This window comes from Lagenorhynchus albirostris, chromosome 13 (genome assembly GCF_949774975.1).
Source record: "Lagenorhynchus albirostris chromosome 13, mLagAlb1.1, whole genome shotgun sequence".
Taxonomy (NCBI): Eukaryota; Metazoa; Chordata; class Mammalia; order Artiodactyla; family Delphinidae; genus Lagenorhynchus; species Lagenorhynchus albirostris.
Window position 1 is genome coordinate 32078796 of NC_083107.1, and position 22810 is coordinate 32101605.

Genomic DNA, 22810 nt, shown 5'->3' on the forward strand with positions numbered 1-22810 from the left:
AGTAGTTTTGTGGAGGAAGTCAGTGCACCTTTACATTGGGAGAAAATTACCATACTTCAAAACATTGTCCCCTGCAATATTTGGGACATACTTATACTAAAATATTATTTGTTATGTATCTGAAATTCAAATGTAACTGACCATCCTGTATTTTATCTGGTAACCCTATATTAAAACAAAGGAGTGAGACCATTTTATGTGGCCACTGTAGTGAGAATATGGTCCAGCACTGAGACTTCTGTACCAGGAGGGTGTATCAAGAGAATAATCGGTTTAGGTTCCTTTGAACTGCAGGGGGAAAATCTCATCTATGGCTCTAGATCAGAGTCAAAGAGATCAGGCTTTGCAACAAGTATAAAGTGAGACCAGGGGAAAAAAAAGAAAAGAACAGTCACATTAAAAAAATAAATAAAATAAAAATGTATTGTCCACATGGGAAAAATGAAATCAAATAAAATGAAATACAGAGAAAAAAAGAAAGAAAAGCAGATCTAAATCAGGTGACCCGATTTGTCAGTTTTCTGCGTGAGGATGTTCTGTATTACCCATGCGTGTCTTTCTTCCTTTATTCTCCCTAAACTGCTCGTAAAGATGGATGTGGTTTGCTATCTAGTGATGCTATAGGAAGTTGAGCATTAATGAAGAAAATATGGCTGTCTGTCCTGGCTCAGGGCTCTCTTGGTGCTTAATGCTAACCAGCTTCTCTCCTGGTTAGTATTAAGATGGTGTCACAGGCTCTCTTATGCGGCCAATACTTGTTGCATATAACAGGCTTGTTAAGCCGTTAAGGAAATAGGCATGGACCACAAATCTGCCACCATGGCGTCCTGACTCCTTGCTTTAGATCGCCACGCTGCTGGGGGAGGGCAGACCCTTCTGCGGAAGGTAGGACACTGGGCTAGAAATCCGGAGACCAGGGACACGTGGGCACCCAGCTTCCCAGTCTGTTTTTCAGTTTGTTTGCCCTTCAATTAGAGTAAAAATAATCCTCGTACTTTCTGTATAAAGGAGTGGATGTAATAATCAGACAAGCTAGTGAACCGTGCAAGTCTCCTGAAATGGACAGAATACCAGATAAACACAAGAGAAAGTTGTTTCCCTTTGCTAGTTTCTGCTGCTCTCTTCTTATTGGTGGGATGGCCAGATGTCCTAGTTTGCCCAGGACAATCCAGATTTATGCCTATTGACCCAGTATAGTTATTAATAGCACCTCTTTCACTCACAAACATGGAAGATGCATTATGGTATTGCTTGAGTTATGGTAAACGTGTCTGTGAGTCCCAGCCTAGGATATATTTGACAACAGAGACAGAATACTTGATATTAGGACTTGGGAATTTTGATTTTTCAGAAGTCACACCATTGCAAAGAGGCCAGGGTGAGTGCCCATCTTCTAATCCCAAGGCGGGGCTTTGTTGCTACACCCAGTCCCACTTGGACCCAGGTCCCAGTAAAACAGCTGATAATGCGGTCCCAGGTGGAGAATGGGGTGAGAATATCCTTTTCTTTCCTTCCCATAATCCCAGAGGATAGGATTCCTCAACCTACTGACATTTTGGGTAGGGTAATTCTTTATTTTAGGGACTGTCCCATGCACTGCTATCTAGTGATGCTATAAGAAGTTGAGCATTAATGACCTGACACCTTGTCTAGAACCTTCTCTGAGCCCAGTACCTTCTGAACAAGGATGTCTCCCTCTTACTTCCAAGCAATATTGATAGCAAATACTGAGTCTGAATATTTGCTCATTCTTTTGCAAAAAGCACAGGCTTTAAGCTTGGATCTTTGTCAACCAATATCTAATATACTTTGCAAATGCTGAGCTGGGGCTGTAACTGGGGCTCTCTGATGAGTGTGCTATGTCCTCATTCTCCTTGTAAAATCAGTGACCTCCATTTTAAAATATGTTTGTTGAGGAAAAAAATCACCTAAAACTCCCCTCATGGGGGGTGATCTGATGGCTTGCTTTAGAGAAGTATGGACATCGTGATTCTTCCTGTGTAGTTGTTAAAGCCTGCCCGAGACTCAGGAGCACAGGGGGAGGGTACCACTATTTATCCTTTAATGCCTAACAGTCTGGGGCAGGACAAACATTAAACTTCAGTATAGTCCTCCTGTTGTAGCTGATCTCTTCCAATTCTAGATTAAGGGAGAGGAATAGAAGCAAGGAGAAGTGGGTTCCCTGGGGGCATGATTATTGACAGGGAATTATGAATAATTAACATGGATATTAACCAGTAGCCGTAAGAACAATGATGAATCATCGTGTTTCGGAGGGAAGTTTGTTTGGGATAAAACAAGGACCGTGAGAGGTCAGTGAGTGAGAGATGCTTCAGTACGTCAGAGTTTTCTAACTTCCAAAAGTGCAGGGTGGCATGATAGGACTTTAGGACTTGACAATGGAAAACTCATTATCTTGCTTAGCTGAGCTGGACTCTTGGTTGTCAGTTCTGAAGCATCTCTAAGGAAGGAAATTCTAACAGCTTCTTTTTTTTCTTTTTTAGCTAGAGTTAGCATCCTCAAATATGAAAATAATTGGTGCTCAGTAATAAAGGCTGTGAGTACATGTGGGCAAGAGAACGAGATTTCGCTGGAATGACAGATGGAGTCATGGTCCCAGGAAGCAGGTAAGGATTTGGACGTTGATCCTGCATAGCCCAACCGTTGCTGTGGAGGGGAGAGCGGCACGCGAAACCAGTACCAGGGGCCCCTCAAGCCAAACTCTTCCAGCTGAATAAATGGGCTAATTCTATGCTATCAACCAGTAGATGGGTCTGTCTGTTATATCTCTTCTGATTATTACCTTGGCCATCAGACAGTTCTGCTACATTACTCGACTGCACTGCCGAGAGGGAATCGACAGTATTAAAACGACTCCATTGCTTTTATGAACTGGCTCTAGGAGACTCAAGTCCATTTCCATTACTGAGATGTGTCGTGCGCCTAACCAAATGCTTTTGGAAGCAGATAATTAGGCATTGCAGGCTGCGATTGTTTAAAGAAGATATACGATGAGGTTGCAGTCTTCAGCCGTGGCTCTGTGAAATGTCTTGTCGCCTGAAGATCAGGCTTACTTTCAAAAGTGCGTCCGGGATTATTTCACTTGGGAGTTGGGAAAAGGGCAAGACTGCCTTTCTGGAGCACACACTACAGTAGAGGCAATGGCAATATTTAAAACTCAAGCAGTCCTTGAGAAGCAACCATTGAGCAGTTCTGAGACATTCTAGCCCCATACCTCCCTGCCCCGGAAAAAAAAAAATCACACCATCATCGTGTCCGAGAAATCAGGGTGTTGCTTTTGAAATTTTAACCTTCTTGTTCTTAAAATGCCAGTGCCACCATACATAGTTTGTATGTTCTGATATAAAGCATATTTGAAATCTGAAAGCATTTAAGAGTTAAATAACACAAGACCAGTATCTGGAATAAATTACAGAAAATGCTGGTGTAAAGGGAACACATTTACGACACCTTGTAAGACCCCAAAGAGAGCCTTAAAGAGAAAAGAGTCTTTTCAGATGAAATATATCGATGGCCTGTGGATGATAAAGGGAAAATATATAAGGAGACCTTTTCCAGACCTTCCCAGGTGATCAGAAGTAAAGGTAAGATGACCATTGACCCCGCACCTGAGTGAGATCACGAGCCGTGTCCACTGAGACTCCATCAATGCTTCCAGAAGGTGCTAACTCTGGGATGGACTTATGAGGAAGTGACTCTAAGGTAGGTATACACGGATCGCAGTAGGAAGGCGTTTCTGGAGGCCAGTTTTCAGAAGCCAGTTTCTAGACCTACGTCAGCCGACAGTCAGCTAGAACCTTGATGTTCAAAGTGTGGTTTGTGATCTGCACCACTTGGCGCTTTAGAGATGCAGACAGACTCTCAGGCTTCCCCCAGACCTACTGCGTCAGAGTCTACATTTTAACAAGATACTCAGGTGATTTATATGCACGTTCAAGTTTGCAACCTCTTGGGCTCTCCTGCAAATGCTTCGGGGATAGAAATCATGTCATCTCGTCATTCTTTTATTTATTTATGTATTTAACGAGGATTCATTGAATGTCTACTTTGTGCTCGGCATGAGGCTAAGCCCTGGGCTAACAGGTCTTAAAGAAAGACAGGATTCTTGCCATCATCATATTTTATTTTTTAAATTTCTTGAAAAAAATAGACATAGTATGCATCTTACAGACCATCATTCTCTGAAGTACTTCATGTATATTGACCCATTGATCCTCTAACAACTCTGTGAGGCAGGTACTATCATTTTTTACATTTTAGAGGTAAGGGAATGGAAGCACAGAGAGGTTAAGTAACTTTTCCAAGGCCACACAGCTTGGAAGTGGCAGAGCCAGAATTTGAATCTAGAGAGTCTGGCTGCAGAGTCCAGGCTCTTAACTATGATGTTATGCCAGCAGTAACTCAATCCACTCTTTACAACCTGTGATTTTGCTTTTAATAAACAGAATGCTAGTGATGGTTTAAAACTTAGCTAGGCAGGTCAGAGAAGATGTTTGTGAGGAGATGATATTTAACCTGAGACCTGTGGGAAGGGAAGGACCGAGTCATGCAACAGGAGGAGCGCCTTTGAAGCAAAAGGGATAACAAGGGAAAAGACCGGAAGTAGAAAGGATGTGGTCTGTTCTGAGAACCTCCTGAAACCATCATGACTGGAACATGAGGGTAGTGAAGAAAGACAATAGAGGTGAGGGCTGGGGAGGTGGAAAGAGTAGAGTCCCTGGGGAGGTAAGCAGGGTAGGTGATGCAGGGCTTTGGAGGACAGGGACGGAGTTGGGATAGTATTCCAGGTGACCTGGGAAACCAGTAAGGGTTTAAGCAGGAAAGTGAGATGATCTGACTGCCCATTTGAGTGCTGAGATGGGCATGCACTGAAGGAAGCTAGCATGGAAGCAGCAGATGTCCAAGAAGCCATCGAGAGTCTATCTGAGCGGTCCAGTTGAGAGATGGCACAGAGAGGAGAGCACAGATCTGAAGGGGAGCAGAATATGCCACCCCAAATATGCCTCTTGACATACAAATTATTTTGAGCTGATTGTTTTTGAGAGCCAGCAGTCACAGGAGAAGCTCGGGAAACAGAGTAGAAGTTACCCTTCTGTAAGGAAAATCTCCGCTTATAAAGGAAATCTCCACTTATAAGGCCCTCTCCCTCTCTGTCCCAAGAAGAGAACGACTTTAAAGCACTAGAAACACATCCCTGGGGAAGGCCACATCCCACTTAAATCTGCATAACAACCACACCCTTGTTTACTGTGTTTTCCTGGTCGCCTCTCATGTAATTGGCTTCCCCTCTGCCACAACATCTTTCTTTTGTCTGTCTTGAGCTCAAGATGATATTTAAGCTGGTGGCTTGGACCATCTTGGGGAGTTTATTCATTGTTCCTGGGTATCTTCCATGTATCCGTGATGTATACATGTTAACAAACTTCTATTGCTTTGCATCTTGTTAAACTTTTATTACTGGGCATCTCGGCCAAGAACTCAGAAGGGTGGAGGGAAACTTATTTTTACTCTCCTGCAGACACAAGATCTGATTTGGAGACAGGACCAAAAGGAATGGTTCCTTGGACACGCGCGTGTGTGTGTTTGTATGTGTGTGTGTGTGTACTGCCAAAAGATAAACTGAAGCATATTACATTTTTTTAGGAGTTTATTTGAGCAAAAATTGATTTGAATCAGGCAGTACCAAACTGGAAGTGAACAGCAGCGCTTCACTGACAGGAGCTGGGGAGAGACTTTTATAGAGAAGGTGGATGCAAAACAAGAAAATGATTGACTGACTACAGCTTAAAGCCTACTTGGTTGTTCGTGATCGGTTATCCATAGGTTTTGATTTCGTAACCTTGAGGTATTTACAGGCTTAGATTCTGCATAGGCGGCACCTGCATTATTATTATTAACCACCTGAGTCTAATAGCCTCCTTGTTAAATTAATTCCACAGGACACATGTGGATATGTGTGTCAGTGTGTGTGCACTATTCTGTTCTTCTGTGGGGTGGTGTCGGTAAAAGGGAGGAGTTAGATTACGCCAGGGTTTCCAATTTGAGCACATTGGGTACCCAGCTCTGCTAGTCTCTGGTTTGGGTGGGTGGATTCTACTTAGGATGTATTCAATTTGAGATGCTTGTGGGGCTTCCAAGTAGAGATGTCAGAAAGGCATCTCTGTCTTTCCAGCATTTAATTCTGGATCTAGAACAGAATCAGTACCATTAGGATCTGTTGAATTAATTTCAGGCAAGAAGACCTGGTAGGAAAAGCTAGATAGCTCCTTAGGTGTTTACTATTGCTTGCAAGTTGCTCTAGCAGAAATCAAAGGTTTGCTTTTATAGTCGAGAATGACTTAGAAATGTAAACAGTCACCACCGCCACAAACAAACCACAAATGATGGAGAGGTACCACATTAATTTAATTTACACTAAGGTTTGCATGACAAACACTAGAACCTTCTTGAGAGCAGATTTCTGTAGGTGCCTTGGAAGCATGTTTTATTAGCATGAGTCCTCAGTGAACGCTGTTTTGAATGTGATGTCCAAAATGAATTTTGCTCGAGGCCAGTGCTGTTTCATTAAAGTAAATGTTGTGACCACAAAGTCTTTAGAGAATATGAACATTGTCTGAAAGTCATTCACCTCCTACACAGCCACATCATCTGCTCTCCATACTTTGTTATCTTAGGTTCATCTATTCTATGACTTCGTCCATATCCGGGTCACAGAATGACTCAGCCTACGCTGAGATGTGCAGAAAAAGTATAGTTTCCAAATTTGTAGGCTGGTTCAAAACTTAGCCCACTAGGGTAAATGATCTCTTTGAGTTATTATTCAGATTCCTCCCTACACCTCATCCTCTCTTAAAACGTCAGAGTAAAGGAGAAAGATCTTCATAGGTTCAGGAAGAAGGGGTTGCCCCATGATTCTCCTTGGGTGAGTGCTGACTCGTGTCTGCTGAGATCTAGTTTAGCTGGCTGCTTCCTCCAGGCATTCTGCAGCTGATGAATTTGTGGTATGTTTCATAGCTCATGGTCCTGATTCTTTCCGCTTCTGTAGTTCACTGTGAGTCTCTGTCAAGTCCTCAAAGCGTTCCTGGACCAGGCCATCCACCACAGACCCTAACTCCTGCAAGGTCTCCATGGCTGTACATTCAAAGTCTATGACACAGGCACATATAACTGCCTACTTCTCCATCCCCATGCCCTTTCTTCTTCAGACCTCCAAGGGGAAAGAGTTTTTTTTTTTCTTGTCATTTGCTCATTTTTCTCAAAGTGGCCCCTGTCTTCTCTATTTCAATGGGGCTAAAATGGAGAAGCAGTACAAGGCATATGGAAACACACATTGGAAAGTATTTTGAAAGTAGACTGGTGATACATATTTGGAGTCAGAGAATGCTGATGAGAGGCCCAAGGTAGTGTAAAAGAAGGCCAGGGGAAGTCTCAAGATACTCTTTTTTTTTTCCCTTTTTTTCTTTATAGCTGCGTTGGGTCTTTGCTGCGGTGCGCCGGCTTCTCACTGTGGTGGCTTCTCTTGTTGCGGAGCACGGGCTCTAGGCACACGGGCTTCAGTAGCTGTGGCTTGAGGGCTCTAGAGCGCAGGCTCAGTAGTTGTGGCGCACGGGCTTAGTTGCTCTGCAGCATGTGGGCTCTTCCCGGACAAGGAATTGAACCCGTGTCCCCTGCATTGGCCGGCGGATTCTTAACCACTGCGCCACCAGGGAAGTCCCCTTAAGATATTCTTGATGACAAAGTGCATCCATCCAAAAGTGAGAAAATTGGCCCCTGAAGGAAGAGTATCACATCTCTTTGGGTTTTTTTTGTTGCCATATTTTCTTCATTGGCAAAGAAAAACCTCACTTCTCCTGTAACATAGAGCAGAGTGTCTAAGAAAATGAAATTGATTCAGTTGAGCCAATTGGGACTGTGTGTCCCACATTCTGCTTAGTGCTGTGGAGAAGATAAAAGATAAAAGGCACATTTACTATCCACAAATAGGCTTCAAACTTCTTGGGGAGACATGACCCACACTTAGGAAGCAGTTGATTTATGAGACCAGGTTGGATAGAATTGTTGGGGTAAGTGTGTGGCATAGACCTTGAATGCTAGAATAAATGAGGATTGGGAAAACCCCATCGGCTTGGAGACCTCAGGATACAATGGTTCATACGCTACGTATTACGGATGGCCGTGTTGCAGACAGGCAGAGAGGCATGGAAGGGAGAGGGTAGAAGGGAGAGTGTGGACGGTAGGAAGGTATGGGAGCAGCAAAAACCAAGACCTTGAAGTATAACTGCATAGAATTTCACATCCATATGGTAGCCACTAGCCGTATGTGCTTACAGAGCGCTTAAAACATGGCTAGCTCATATCACAGTATTCCTGGAATAATTACCTTGCAGCTCATATCAGTGCAGATTGCCACATCTTCTTAGAAGTGTGCGTGTATTTTTTGAGGACGTCATGATGTCCCTTTAATAATAAAAAGATACAATTTTAAAATGTTTTATCATAGATTATCCATTTAAAAATTTCTATTACAAATGTATACTGTATAATATGCACAGTATTTTATAACTGTAGTACCTAGGTATATTATCAATAAAATAAATACATTGGAAAAAAAATATGGCTAGCTCAAACTGAGATATCCTGTCACTATAAAATACATACGCGATTAATACATACGAGATTAAGTCTTAATATGAAGCAAAGGTAAACAACAAGGACCTACTCTGTAGCACAGGGAACTATACTCAATATCTTGTAATAACCTATAATGGAAAAGAGTCTGAAAAAGAATATATATATGTATATGTATAACTGAATCACTTTGCTGTCCACTTGAAACTAACGCAACGTTGTAAATGAACTATACCTCAATTAAAAAACATGAAAAAAGTAAAATATCTCATTAATAATTTTGAAAATACTAATCACATGTTGAAATGATAACATTTTGGATATATTAACTTATATTATGAAAATCAATTTTCCTGTTTCATGTTTTAAAAAGTGGCTACTAGAAAGTTAAAAATTCCATGTGTGGCTTGCATTAAATTTTTATCAGACAGCACTGGGAGAAAGAAAGATGTCAGGGAAGAGACGGCCTAGCTGAAGAAATGGGTCTGTGCAGACCACAGGACCCGACTTCTCAAGGCGGACTTTTTTGTGTTAAAAAAAAAAAGCTTCTAGGAAAGTAATCGCTCATTCAGTACTAAAGGCAAGCAAAAGTTCAGTAATATTTCTAAATGAACCATTACTATATGGGTTTCATACAAACTCTAGCAGTTTCATATATATATATATATACATATATGGACAGATATGGGTAAGACAACCTTAGTGTATCAGAATCTGTGGCCCCTTGGACTGACTCTGAGGTCCTCTTGGTGTCTGCAACTGTAACTTTGGAGCTGCATCTGGGTAGCCATGACGGCACAGTTGGCAAGAGAAAACTGGCTATGTTGGGTAGAGCCTTGAATGTCAGGCGTAGGAGTTGGGACTTTATTTCCTAGGCAGTGAGAAATCTTAAATATCCTACACTCGTCCACCCTTTCCTGTGCTTGTCTAACTGCTGTAGCCTTTTGAGGGGCTCTTGTCTTCCTGCTGACTTTCACTGTTCTTGAAGCTTGGGTATTGTTGGAAGCATCCTTGATGTCCACAGGAAGAAATTGAAGGGGATTCTAAGAGACTGGGTTGAACCTTTCTGGGTGTCCTCAAACCTCTTTTAGAATCACTGGGGGGTGGGTATCTGGTCAAGTCTGCATGCTTGGGTGACAGCTAAGGAACTGCTATGATCTTGTAGCCCGAGACCCTGCTGCCCTCTTGTCTTCTAAGTCTCTTGAAATCCTTTTCCAGCTTGTGCTAAATGCCTGACTTCCATTTTCAATGTCCAGTCCCGTCCTGAAAGATGTGAAGCATCCAACTTACCTGTCAGGTAGAAGATAACCGTAACCCCTTGTCTAAAACCTGCATGTTTGAGGCCATTGCCTGGAAAGCAGGCCTGTGTGGGGCAGCCCTTGTGTTACTGCTGGGTGTCATCTGAGGTTGGTGATAATTATGGTCAATAAGGCCCATACCTGAGGGGTTAAAAGGAGACGTTATAAACTTGGGTAACCTTGCTACTGTTTGGGACACAAAGATTTATTTTCTGGATTCCTCAAGCCTTTCTCGGGAGATTTTGTCCTGTAAGTCGCGTTGACAGATTTATCCTGGACTCCTGTCATCTATGGCTGTTTTCTCACTAAGCAAGTGGAAGACAAAAGCCCGGGAAGGTGACTGCCAGCTGAGAGGTCATTTGTGAATTGGCGCCATGAAGTGGACATAAATTATACGGATTCCGCAAGGCCTTAGCCATTGCTTCTGCCTTGTCCTAGATTTTTTCTTTGTGATGGTTTTGCCATTGGTGTTAGTATTATTGTCTGCAGAGGTAATTAGAGATTTAGGCCTTGCCCGTACAGAGACAGAGGCCATCACAATTCCTCTCATAGGAGGGAGGGTTCAGTTACACCCATTAAAACAGGCCAGGGGAAATTCCATGATCCCGGGCTTTCCAACAGCATTTCCAGGAACACTTGAAAACTGGTGGACTTGCCCACTTCTCCTGCTCACCCCACCATCACCACCGCCCACGGCCAAGGGGAAGATTCCTGTTTGACTTCGGTTCATCCTGAGGGTTTTGGTAGGAAGGGAGTGAAAGGATAAAGGCAATGAGAGGCAAAATGGTAGGAAAATCGTAGAACTTTAGTCCTAGAGGGACTTTTAAAGATAATCAGGTTCAGTGTTTTTTTTAGCCTTTCTTTGGACGTGGAATCCTTTGTTCAAACAGAATTGTTAACATTTGTTGAGCTCCTACTAGAAACTGAGGAGTGAACTAAAGGTTTCACACGTATGACCTCATTCAGTCTTCACAAAATCTCCAATGGTAGGTAGTGTGATTGTCTTTATTTTCCAAGCAAAGGAACCAAGACACAGACGTTCAAGAACACACGTGAGGTCACAGAGTTAGGAAGAGGTGCAGCTGGGATGGGACCCTGGCAACTGGCGTCAGAGCTGGTGGGACCCAAACTGGACATGGTGGGGATGTCCTACATGTCACCTCTGTGCCCTAGTGGGGGAATAAAATGAACAGAAAATAAGGGAACTGCTCTGATTGGAACTGGGGTGAGGTGCAGCCCAGACCTGACCCCACACCTCTCACCCCCTCACCCAAGGGCCCTTAAGGGGAGCCAACCTCCTGATCTTGTGAAGTTCCCTCATGTTCCTGGCTGATGAGGCTGAGAAGCTGTGTTTGAAGGTGCTGGGCCTTGCCCCAGGGTCACATAGCCCACTGATACCAGAGTCCAGCCATCTTGATTCCCAGGCCACTGCCAACTCCAAACCCCCAAACAGCAACACGAAGACACCTGACTGCACCTGAAATCCTGTTGTACAATTTTCTCAGAGCTAAAAAGTGACAGAGTAAGCCCAAAGAATAACTAGAATGTTCTACGAAACACACAGTTTTGACACAACTGGGAAGTGGCACCAACCCTTCCACGTCCCTGCCAACAGCTGATGCCACAGCTGTTTAGGCCAAAGCCTGATTTCCCAAAATTATGCCCACCAAATGCCCGAGGATTTATTCTTAGAATTTCTCACACGGTTTTGGTTGTTACCAAGGCAGCGTCCTTCAGGGTCTAAGCTAACGTGTCCTCCCTGCCCTGCTGACACTTTGGAGTCTGCTTTCTTTTGCTTTGCTGTGCTAACAGCCCTTCTAGAAGAGCTATTCCACACTTTTTTTAAAGGGGAATTCACTGCCCCTGTCTTCCTCCTTTTAGTGGACTTCCTCCTTCTCAAAGAAAGGAACTTGACATTTTTAATTCAAACTCCCTCAAAGGACTTAAATCTGCCCTGAGGTTAAAAAGGTGCAGGCAGTCCTACTGAAATTTAGTCTTAGTTACTTATTCCACTGCCCACTATGGGTGTCCAAAGTCTTCATGCCTGAGCAAATCTTCCCTGGTCTGGGGAGGGAGTGAAAGTGTCCCTTTGGATAGAGAGGGTGGAGGCAACACCTGGAAAGTTACCTGGGGAGGGGGATGGTTGATTCTCTCTCTCTCTCTCTTTTTTTTTTTTTTTTTTGATGTTTATAGCAGCTCCATTCAGAATTGCCAAAATTTGGAAGCAAAGAAGATGTCCCTCAGTGGGTGAATGGATAATTAACCTGTGGTATATCCAAACATGGAAATTTACTCAGCACTAAAAAGAAATGAGCTATCAACTCATGAAGAGACATGGAGAAACCTAAAATGTGTATTACTAAGTAAAAGAAGCCAATCCAGAAAGGCCACATACTATATGATTCCAACTGTATGATATTCTGGAAAAGGTAAAACTATGGAGATGGTAAAAAGATCAGCGGTTGACAAGGGTTGGGGGGCAGGGAGGAGTGACTAGGTAGAGCACAGTAGTTCTTTAGGGCAGTGAAACTACTCTGTATGGTATTATACTGGTGGATACATAGCATGTACAACGACAAGAGTGAATCCTAATGTAAACAACAGAGTTTGGGCAATGATGACGGGTCCATGTAGGTTCACCAACTGTTGGTTGATTCTCTTTTGTAGCCCCATGCTCTGTTCCCAGATATGGATGCGGTCTTCCCTAAGCCTGGATCCTCGGATCCAGAAGGAAAGGCTAAATGGTTTTATATCTTTGAAAGGAAGAATTACTCTTTTTTTCAAAACTTTCAAAACTTCTTCCTTGCAACCAGGGCTTGTGTCAGGGGCAGGTGACTTGGGCAATTGTATAAGGCACTGAGCTCAGAGGGGGTCCTCCCTTGAGTTAATGCTCTGCATTCACCATCTTGAATTCTTAATGATTTTTTAACATGGAGTCTGGCATTTTCATTTTGCGCCAAGCCCTGTAAATCACGTTGCCTGTCTCATCTACAGCCCAGTTTGGGATATGTGTGTTTGTGGTGAGCGTAGGATAGAAAAGTTGTATTTGTAAGGGAGTTATGACCCATTCTGGTTTGCAGCCTTTTTTTTTTTTTTTATAAAAACTCGTTCTAGCATAAGAATATGTGTTTAATTCTGAGTAAAAGAATCTGTACTATATGAGAAGCATGTGGTTACACTGAATTCAGTATCTCACCTTTGTGAGTTAAAAGACTAGCCATTTCTCAGTGCCTTGTGCTATTTTTGGCTTATAGATCCCGAGACTCCAAAGTATGACCTTTTCTAACCAGTGCTTGCCTTGCTGGCAGTGAAGTTACCATGGGTCAGGGCCCAGATGCTTCATCTGTTGTTTTCCCTGTGGGTACAGAATGAGACTTCCTAATAAAGTAAGGAGTTTCAGACTTGTTTATCATCTTTCTACTTGATAATAATTAAAATAAATCATCAAATTACTTCTAGAAATTTCAGGTCATTACATTCAAAAGACCCAGTGTTATTTTTCAAGGTAAATGTTGAAAAATGCCAACATCGTAACAAATTAGTTTATCCATTTAATCCTCAGTAAAGTCATAATAAAATATATATTGAGTATTTGAAAGAAGACATTAGTAAATATTTCATAATACGATTATAATTATTAGCAAGATTATCAACATCAGGTTTAAGATACTACAATGAAGAAAAATAACAATAAAATACGGGAAGAACATAAGTAGTTAAGTTATAAAAAAGGATAATGTAATTCTTAATCTCATTTGTCAAGGAATGTCAAAAACCAGAAGTCTACTTTATTCTGTAATTTAGAGTGAGGCAGGGGCCAATTAAGCCCTGTCATCTAGTTCTGTAGCTCTACTGTTGTTTGTAAATATATATGGAGCGCTAGGCATGGCTGGGTAGTTTTGACCTGTCTTCTGCTCTCTGCCTTCGCAGAGAAGCAGATCGGAAGGCTGACCCTCATTTTGAAAGACTGAGTGATGTGTTTGGGGGTCTTTATGCTTTCTTCAGACGTCAAAAACTCAAGAAACTACAAGGGGCCACATGGGCAAACAAAATGGGTGTGTGCCTGTGAGGGGACTGGGATGAATTGGAGACCCATGTCCAGTCTCAAGTGGCCAGCCCTATACAGTTGACCGGAGGGAATAGCATTGTCAGAAGTTCTGATTTTTCACAAAGTGTAGGTCGTCTTCACCGAGAGATTTGGAATGTTGGCTTGTGAATAAAAAATTTTTAAATTTCACTGTCCAAAAAGCAAACAAGCATCTATGGCTACATGTTGCCATGGGTTACCCATCTTCAGCCAGTATCCTGTGTTCTTTTGTGTGGCCTGGGGCGTGGATAAGAGTAGAGGGCAAGGAAGACATCTTAGGGACCTTGTTTCCAGACTCAATTTGTTTTCATCAGCTAGAGTAAACAGATGCCTTTTTCATTAGGTTATGGGGCAACCCTTTTCTTGTTCGAATTTCACATGGTTCCTTATTCGTGGACTCCAGTTGCCTAATTACAAAATAGGAGTGAAAACCTCCTGGTCTTTACTTCACATTGAAGATTAGAAAAGAAAGCAGTAGGTACAGACATTTCTGACTGAGCAGTGTGCAAAGAACAGGACCACATGGAGAAGAGGGGAAAAACATAACTGTCTGGCTATTATTTGACTTAATCAACATAAAAGCTCTGCATACCATTCTGACATATATAATGGAACTGAGCATATTTTAATGGGGAAATGACCTAAGTGACCCCATCATTCTTCACCTTGAAATTTTATGAAATCAAATAATTGACTTCTTAGGATTTATGAACTATTTTCCTTACTGGTGAGCTCTTAGTCTAAGCTAAGTATTTTTGATCAAGTTAGTAAATAAAGCCATTATCATTTATTTGTATATAGAATTATAATCATTCCTGTGTACAATTTATAACTGTGGATGTTAAATTTTATGGAATCAAATAACTAGAATATTAGAATAATCTGTGTCTCCCACTAGCAGCTTTCTTAGATTACCCATCTTTATTTCTGAAAGCGAGCCAAAATTGGTTTATTTTGATGGAAATGTGTGTGTGTGTGTGTGTGTGTGTGCACATTGTGTGGGTTGTGCATGCATATGTGCTTATGGTGTGGCGTGGTGTGGTGTGTGTGTGTGTGTGTGTGTGTGTGTGCACATTGTGTGGGTTGTGCATGCATATGTGCTTATGGTGTGGCGTGGTGTGGTGTGTGTGTGTGTGTGTGTGTGTGTGTGTGTGTCTTCCCAGAGAGCAGCTTTTGATATTTACAGACTCAATGCTGTGGCCAAAGTTCATTACAGGACACCCACCTTCAGGGATGCATATAGTTCTTGCAATTATCCCTAATGGATTATCCCTAATTTCTGTCTTCCTCCTTGCTCGCTGTTTTCGTTTTGTGCCTACCTCATTTTCCCTCTCACCAGCTTAGTGACTGTCTCCTAGGACTCTCTTCAAAGCCAAGTGTAAATCTTCTAATGATTGACTTCTTTTTCTCCAGTTTTACGCTTCCAAATTTTCCTTCTGAACCATCAGAGGCCATCTTCCCATCATATTTCTTTTTCTTCCTTCCCCTGAATGTTTCCTACTTAGCCCTATACTTCAAACTGTTTCTTCATTCCTTACAGTTTAGTATACTCTTCTTTCAGCCCCACCTTGTTACCTAATTTCTTGAATTCTTAGATCTTTTTCTTGCTTCCAACCCATTTTTCTTCCCCATTCAGAAAAATGCTTTTTTTCTTCACTGCATCGTCTCTCCTGAGAATTGAACTCACAATTTCCCCTCATCTCTCTCTGCCCCCATTTTGTCTCTTTCCTCTTTCCTCCTCTTCTTTCTTTGAGCCTTCTTATATTCTCAGCTATTTTCAAAAAGCATTTAAAGCAGCTTGCAAAGATGTTTTCAATAGAGTGAATTAAAGAAAGAAATTTAAGAGCGAGACATGAAGAGAGTTGGGATAGAAAATGTGATGTGAATGAGAAGTGAGGTTAGTACACAACCTCAGCCGTAGTCGAATTCCCTGGGGACTCCTTGCTTTTTCCTCTTGCTTTTCTCTGGTGATCTTTCTCCCTGGAAGCACGTCAGAGAAGACTTCCCGGAGCTCAAGGGTCAAAAGGCACTGTGATCACTTAGTCAACAGTTTGTTGGTGCCATAGCTAAAAGCTGGGGTGACAACAGCTGGCCTTTGGAGAGTGTCCAAATACCAGCCATTTTATTACTGACACCAGAACTTACTGACAACTGCTTTTCAAAGGGAAAATGCCAGTCATGAAAGAGTTGGGTGTCACCTCCCAATCTGCATCTAGGCCTCATCACATGGTCACCCAAGAATGGATCGTGGGTCACCCCCAGTTGCTATCAAGTCGCCTCCGCCGGACTGCACTTGCCATTCCCTTTCTAGTTTTGCAAAAGCCCTGTGAGAAGTTTCCAGAGCTCTCTTCCACCATTCCCTTCAGGCCCTGGGCTAGAGGCCATTTCTGTCCCTGGAGTTTTTTGGGGCTTGGGACCATGGCAACTTCTTGGTGGCTGGTTCTACTATTGATCTTGATTTCCCTAACTATTTCTTCTTCTTTCTTCTGGAAATTTATGCCCGTTTCTGGCATCTGCCCCGTTCTCTATGAACACTCAGGCAGAGAATTCATTTAATTTTTTTTTTTTTTTGCCTCTTCTGGCAGTAAATTTCCCTTGCCATTTCCCTGACCCCTTGTTCCTTACGTACTTAAAAATGTCTTGTTTGTTTCACCCTCTTTTATAATTTATCTTGCGTTCATTCTGCACCTTTGCGCGTCTTATCATTTTTTCCACTGCCTTGGTTTTCCTCTGTAATAGTCAAGGAGCTCCTCCACCTGTATTTTATATCTTGCCTAAATGCCCCTTCTTTGCCTTTGAATGATCTTCCGGACCCCAGCTTCCTCTCCCCTCATCTCCTCCCTCTCCCTTGCATGTACTGCCTGTTTATTTATTACCAGGCACTGCCTATTGGCCGGGAATCACTTACATTGCTTTTCCATTTTTTTCTTCTCCCTTGCACCCTATTGCTTTATCCCACTGTCACTCTTGCATTAATTTTTCAGCCACCTACGACTCTTCTGAGTTGAGATGACTTGCTGCTGCCTCTGCCGCAGGCGCAGTGTGACACAGAAATCCAGCCCACCTGTCTCTTCTTTCTTCTTGCAATGAAGAGCCACGTTATTTCAAGTGCCTACCCATCGTATAAGAAATCACTCTCCAACCATATGGCCTAACTTATGGCTGCAAATAAAAATTCCCCAATGTTTTGCTCCTCACAAGTTTTCACTTCCCCAGCACAGCTTGGGAAGTCCAAGATGTTAAAATCCCTACGGAGTGCATATTTTCATGAAAATTCACTTTCTACTTCTAGAATATTTCTTCTACTCACAGAGACTTGACTTTTCAACAGCATTATAGAGAGTGTCACAACTTTTCTAGCCTGACGCCCACCTCTGCCTGTGCTTCTTTTTTAAGGAAGGCAATTTTGAGTGGTTGACCTAGTTTGTTTTCCTCAATTCATGGGCTAGAGGAGTTATCCTAGTATAAATATAGGCTTTAAGCTCTTTTTCACTCTAACTTATGAATCAAAGCTCATATTAAAACAAAAAGGCGTATTTCATTTAAGTGGATTCTGTTTCTGGGGTCTTGTGTGAGTGGATGCAGGGCTACTTTCTACAGTGCTCACAGTGGTAATACTGTAACATTGCCTCAAACTCAGCCACTCATGTGCAAAGCCAGGGCATTGTAAGCAGTTGGTGGCAGCCGCGTGGGGTCCCTTAGGACCTGATCCTTCTCCAGAGATGTTATAGAACAGCTTTGGAATTAAAAATCGGCACTAAATATACTTTGGTGTGGTGTATATTATGGAGATAACTTCTGTAATTAATTGGCTGATTGAAGTGATTGACTCATTCATTGATTCGTTCTTCATTCCAAAGACTTTCTGAGGATAGGAACAACGCTGGCCATATCATCACTTTGATCCAGTCCATGTTCACACAGTTTGGTAGAACTAATTTCTCCAAGGCTGTGGTCCATACCTGGTTATTAGGTCTTGACTTGATTATTGTTGACTGAGAGGTTTCCTGAGTTGTGATTTCCTATGTAGTCATTAGAGCATCCATTGCTTTTGGAAAGAAATCAGCAGACATGGGTTATTCTCTGGGCTCCACGCCTAGGTCACCGTGGGGTAAATGACTTAACTGTTGATGTCTCTTTTTCAGTTTATATGTCTTAAGAGCAGTGCTTTTCATTCTCTCTGGCTCCCAGTGATGCCTTGAGAGTGATAGGACATGGCCCTAGGAAGCAATTGAAAGGAAGAGCCGAGTACTGGTTAAGTAGATTTGCACTTACGATGTTAGATTTAACAGCCTTGCCTGGTAGATTTCGAATCACCGCTCCTTTGAAAGCTCTACTCTCTGAAGTCTTCTGGAATTCCCAACATATGATGCAGAGATTATAGATTTACCTGTCCTAACATCTTAGAGAGTGTTCTAGAAGACAGGGACTTTAAAATTTATTTGATGGCCATCCCTTCCACTTTTTTCTGTGTCCCAGTTACACACTCAAAATGATCACCTCTGAAATATGATGCTGAATCATTTATTAACCTTGAAAGTATACCTTGGGTATATGCAATGCTATGTTCTTACTGTTAATTCTTGGATCATGTTCTCAAAGGTGACTATATGTAGCACACATATAGTGTGGAAATTTTCCCTTTCCTTCCCTAGGAAAACCAGTAAACAACGTTCCCATCCTTATTGTAGTTCCTGATATTTTTTTTTACAAGAAAAACACTTTATTCCACAATTAAATATAGGATGGTGTCAAAATAGCCCTAAGAGGAGTAATACAGATTTACATTTAAACCAAGGTTTAAACACGTGATACTGGACTCTTTTCTGGGCAGATCTGGCTAATCTGGAGACATCCTAAGTTCCTGAAATGTAGGAGTGAGACCTGAAAACAGATTCTGTCATCCTCACAATTTTGCCTTTTGCATTTTCTCAGTCCCTCTTATCACTATATCCCAGCTACTTTTTTAAAAAATTGAGATTTAGTTGATTTACAGTATTATATAAGTTTCAGGTGTACAACATAGTGCTTCACAATTTTTAAAGATTTTACGGGATCTAAGCTACTTTTAAGAAGCCTTAATTTGCTTTGCAGAGCCCTTGATTCTTCAGATTCCATGATATTATACTTTTTGAATAAGGTGGAGACAAGATCCACAGAGCAGACTGGTGAAGATGGGTCGAGTGTTGTGGGAGAATCATTAGAAAATAACCGAGCTTTCCCCACCCCCTCAGCCAGGAAGGGGTCGGAGGACCCTGTTTCTCCAGTGGCTTCTGTTCCTGCCACTCAGCACAGAAGTTTCAGATGGGGCCAACACACCTTGAAGGGCTAGCAATCTCCCTTCTTACCTCTAAAGATGAGCTGTTTTTATTAGTCAGCTATCACCTCAATACCATCCATAAAAAACTACCGCAAAACCTGGTGGCACACAAAAAATATTTCTTGCCTACATGTGTGTTGGTTGGCTGGTCCAGGCTCGGCTGGGTGTGGCTTAATTTGTATCTGGGTTCAGGTCTGCTTCATGCGTCTCCTGTCATCCTGGGACCTGCAGCTCCAGGAAGCTCTTCTTACGGCCATACATAAAGAGAGCAAGCCTGCTTAGCAAGCCAATTTCCAGTTGTTCTAGAAAACTCCAAGAAGCCAAGGCAAGTCACATGACAAAACCCAAAGTCAAGGGGTGGGAAAGAGAATTTTGTTGACCAGGAGGCCATGTTGAGGGTGTGACTATTTAATACTACTGTAGGAGATCGGGGCCGATTGTTAAATATACCGCCGGCTCTGATCAAATAACATTAAAACTATTGGACATCCTCAAAGACTAAGACACTTAAAAAAGTGCCTGGACTTTTAAAGGGTAAATATTAATAAGAATAGCATACATTAATTTTTATGGTAAATTATAAAATAATAGAATATTTTCTATTATTCCAAGCTCCTCCATATTCAATCTTATTTGGGGTCTCAGACCAAATGTAGGATATATGTGAGTGCGCTTGTATTTTTAACCATTTATCGAGCACTGACTCTAAGCTAGGCATTATGCTAAGTAGTTGTATGTTCATTATCTTATTTAATCTGTTCCCTGTTCCCACGAATATGGCATTATTATCCACTTTTGAGAAGTCTGAGCCTGAGAGAGCTGATGAGACTTAACCAAAGTCACAGAGCTATTAAGAAGGAGAAGCAAAAACTCACCGGGTGGCTTCAAAGCATTTTCTCATATCTGCTGTGCTACGTCCTGCCCTCCCATCATATGAAATCAACAAGCTATGACGTCGATGTTATCATTTTCATTTCACGGATCTGCAAAAAGAGAAACAGACAAGGAAAATGGATCCTGGTGCACAGGGGTGGTGCTAGCACCAGAATCGTCGTGTCCTAGACCCAGTCCCTTGGTGGCTTCAGTGCTGGCCTCAGACTGACTGCTGGGATTCATTTATTTTTTAACCCCTTGTGTCCGTTGGTGTTCTGTCCCTTCTTCCTGCTGCCTCTTTCTCTCTGGGTTCTTTAGTCCTCACCTAGATAGAGCTGCTTCTTTATAGATCTCTTGGGAGGATGACGCTGTGATGAAATCACATCACTATGCTTCCCACCTCTCTGCCAATTTGGGTTTATTTCTGTTCAGACACGGATTTGTCTGGCAGGGCTGTTGACAGTTATATGCCGAATTATTTCAGGTTGTTCCCCAAGCCTGGTCCACAAAATGGAATCAAGCAAAGGATACTCTGACTGTTTTTAGGAGGCACACTCTAGAGAACAGAGAATGCCGTGCTTCAAGGGCCAGCACCTCCTGGGGCTGGGATGATGACAGCTCTGGACTGATGTGTGTTTAAAATAGATTTATATATGTTCACGAAATGATTTTCTAGAGTAGTTGTGGAGGGGAAAAGAAGCCACAAAAAGCAACTTGAGGGAGGAATAACTTGGGCGAACAGCAGCTTGACTTACTTTACTTTGATTATTGGGGGTTTTTGTCTAAGCGTGTACCGATAGGCTAAATCTCGTTCCGTTTATACCTCCTTCTGCATCTCTGCTTCAAAGTTGGGGAAACCAGCGGCTTCCCTGAATTTGATGGCTGTTAGATGAACTTGGGCTCTCCCTGAAAACTTTCTTAGTACCTCCCAGGAGCCAAGGGCAGGCAGGCCCTCCTTTGCTGGGATGTCATTCTGGACACCACGCCCTCCCTGATGTGAAACACCCTCCTCTGTGGTCAAAACTGGAGCGAAAGAGCCAACCCTGAGGCCGGGATTGGGGAGGAATGTGAGGGGCCACCCCTCGCTCTAGGCATTCATGGCACCATGGCCACCGCATCACTGAATCCCAGTGTTACCAGGTTAACAGAGGTTAAAAGAAATAGTGACCTGAGACCAGCATAGGCTTGGAAACAAACAACTTGTCATAAAGTTGAATGTAAGAGGGAATGAAGTATTAAGTAGGGAAGGGGTTGCAAATGCGGCTTCTCTTATTGATGTTCTGGTTATGGTTCATTGTTTACTAATATCGGGGTAAGGGAGGGAGAGAAACACAAACCAGATGGAAAATAAGATAAACATGCACAGTGGGAAAAGCAGTGAATTGATGGTGGGGAGACTGGGCATTGTCCCTTTTCCATGGGCAGTTGTGTAGTTTGGGGAAAGTTACTTAATTTCCCTGTGCCTTCTGTGAAAAGAATTAGGGCCAAGCCCAAACTGCTTCCTATAGAGAGTTGATTTGAGGAACTAATGAAATAAAATACATGAAAGAATTTTGGAAATGGGAAAGTCCTATCCAAATATCAGGGTTTATTATTCTTTCTTAATCCTGCCATTCCACTGCCCTCTCCTCTCAAAGAACAGAAAAAATGTTGGCACAGGATAATGTTCACAGTTTGGAAGGAGAAGTAAGTTGTTGCCTTTGCACCCTTCATGCTAACATCTGTCACCCCAGCTCTGACAGCTGCTTCGAAGTTTCCACTCTGAAAGTAACAAAACAGGGTTGGGTCAGCCCCCAGTCTCTACTCTGCCGTGATCCAAACCTTATTAAAAAATTAACATCTCTTTTTTCCATATGCTTGGAAAGAGGCCATGAAGGAAAGCTCTCGACAATCTTTTTATCCTGTTTTTCATCTGGTTTGGGTTTCTCCCCTCCCCCACCCCAATATTAGCAAATTATAAAATATAACCAGGACATCAATATGAGAAGCAGCATTTTGGAAACCTTCCCCACTTAATAATTTATTCCCTCTCACACAAAACTTTGCAATGAGTTGTTTTGTTTCTCAGTACCCCATCCAAGAAAATTTCCCATTCAGTAATATTAATAATAATATATTTTTAAACCTTGACTTCAAATTACAGTAAGTGCCAAGAGGCTTTAGTTGCTATTTTGTTGAAATAATATCAGGTTCCCTGCGATGCTTTACATAGCTGTCATCTCTGTGATATGATACTTCTGTGATTTATTGACTTACTAAAAGTGCTGTCATTGACTTGTCATAATAAACTTTTCTTAAAGTATGAAAGCATAGAACATTGAGTAATAGCTCAAACCAGGACACAGCCTCAGTTAGGTTGTGGATTTGGATTTGGCGGCCTGAAGTTCATCTCTTACGCCTTGAAGATGAAAGTTCGGCCTTCGCCTCCTCACACTCCTTCCTCTGCTCCCCCTACCCCCCGCCCCAGGCTTAGTTGTCACCAAATAGATGACCTGAAGGACTGACCATAAGTTTCAGCCCAAGGGTCAGTGCTGTGTCTGGAAAGGCTTTCCAATGGCCTCAGCAGAGAGAAATCCAAATGCT

At 42.3% G+C, this 22810-nt stretch overlaps 1 long non-coding RNA gene across 1 annotated transcript in view; it reads left to right on the top strand.

Moving 5' to 3' along the window:
• The window catches only part of LOC132531430 (uncharacterized), a 49143-nt gene extending 46432 nt beyond the window's left edge, over positions 1 to 2711 (top strand). The window contains exon 3 of the long non-coding RNA XR_009544102.1: positions 2505 to 2711. This is a non-coding gene — a long non-coding RNA (uncharacterized LOC132531430). The remainder of the gene's footprint in view (positions 1 to 2504) is intronic.
• The last annotated feature ends 20099 nt before the right edge of the window (positions 2712 to 22810 follow it).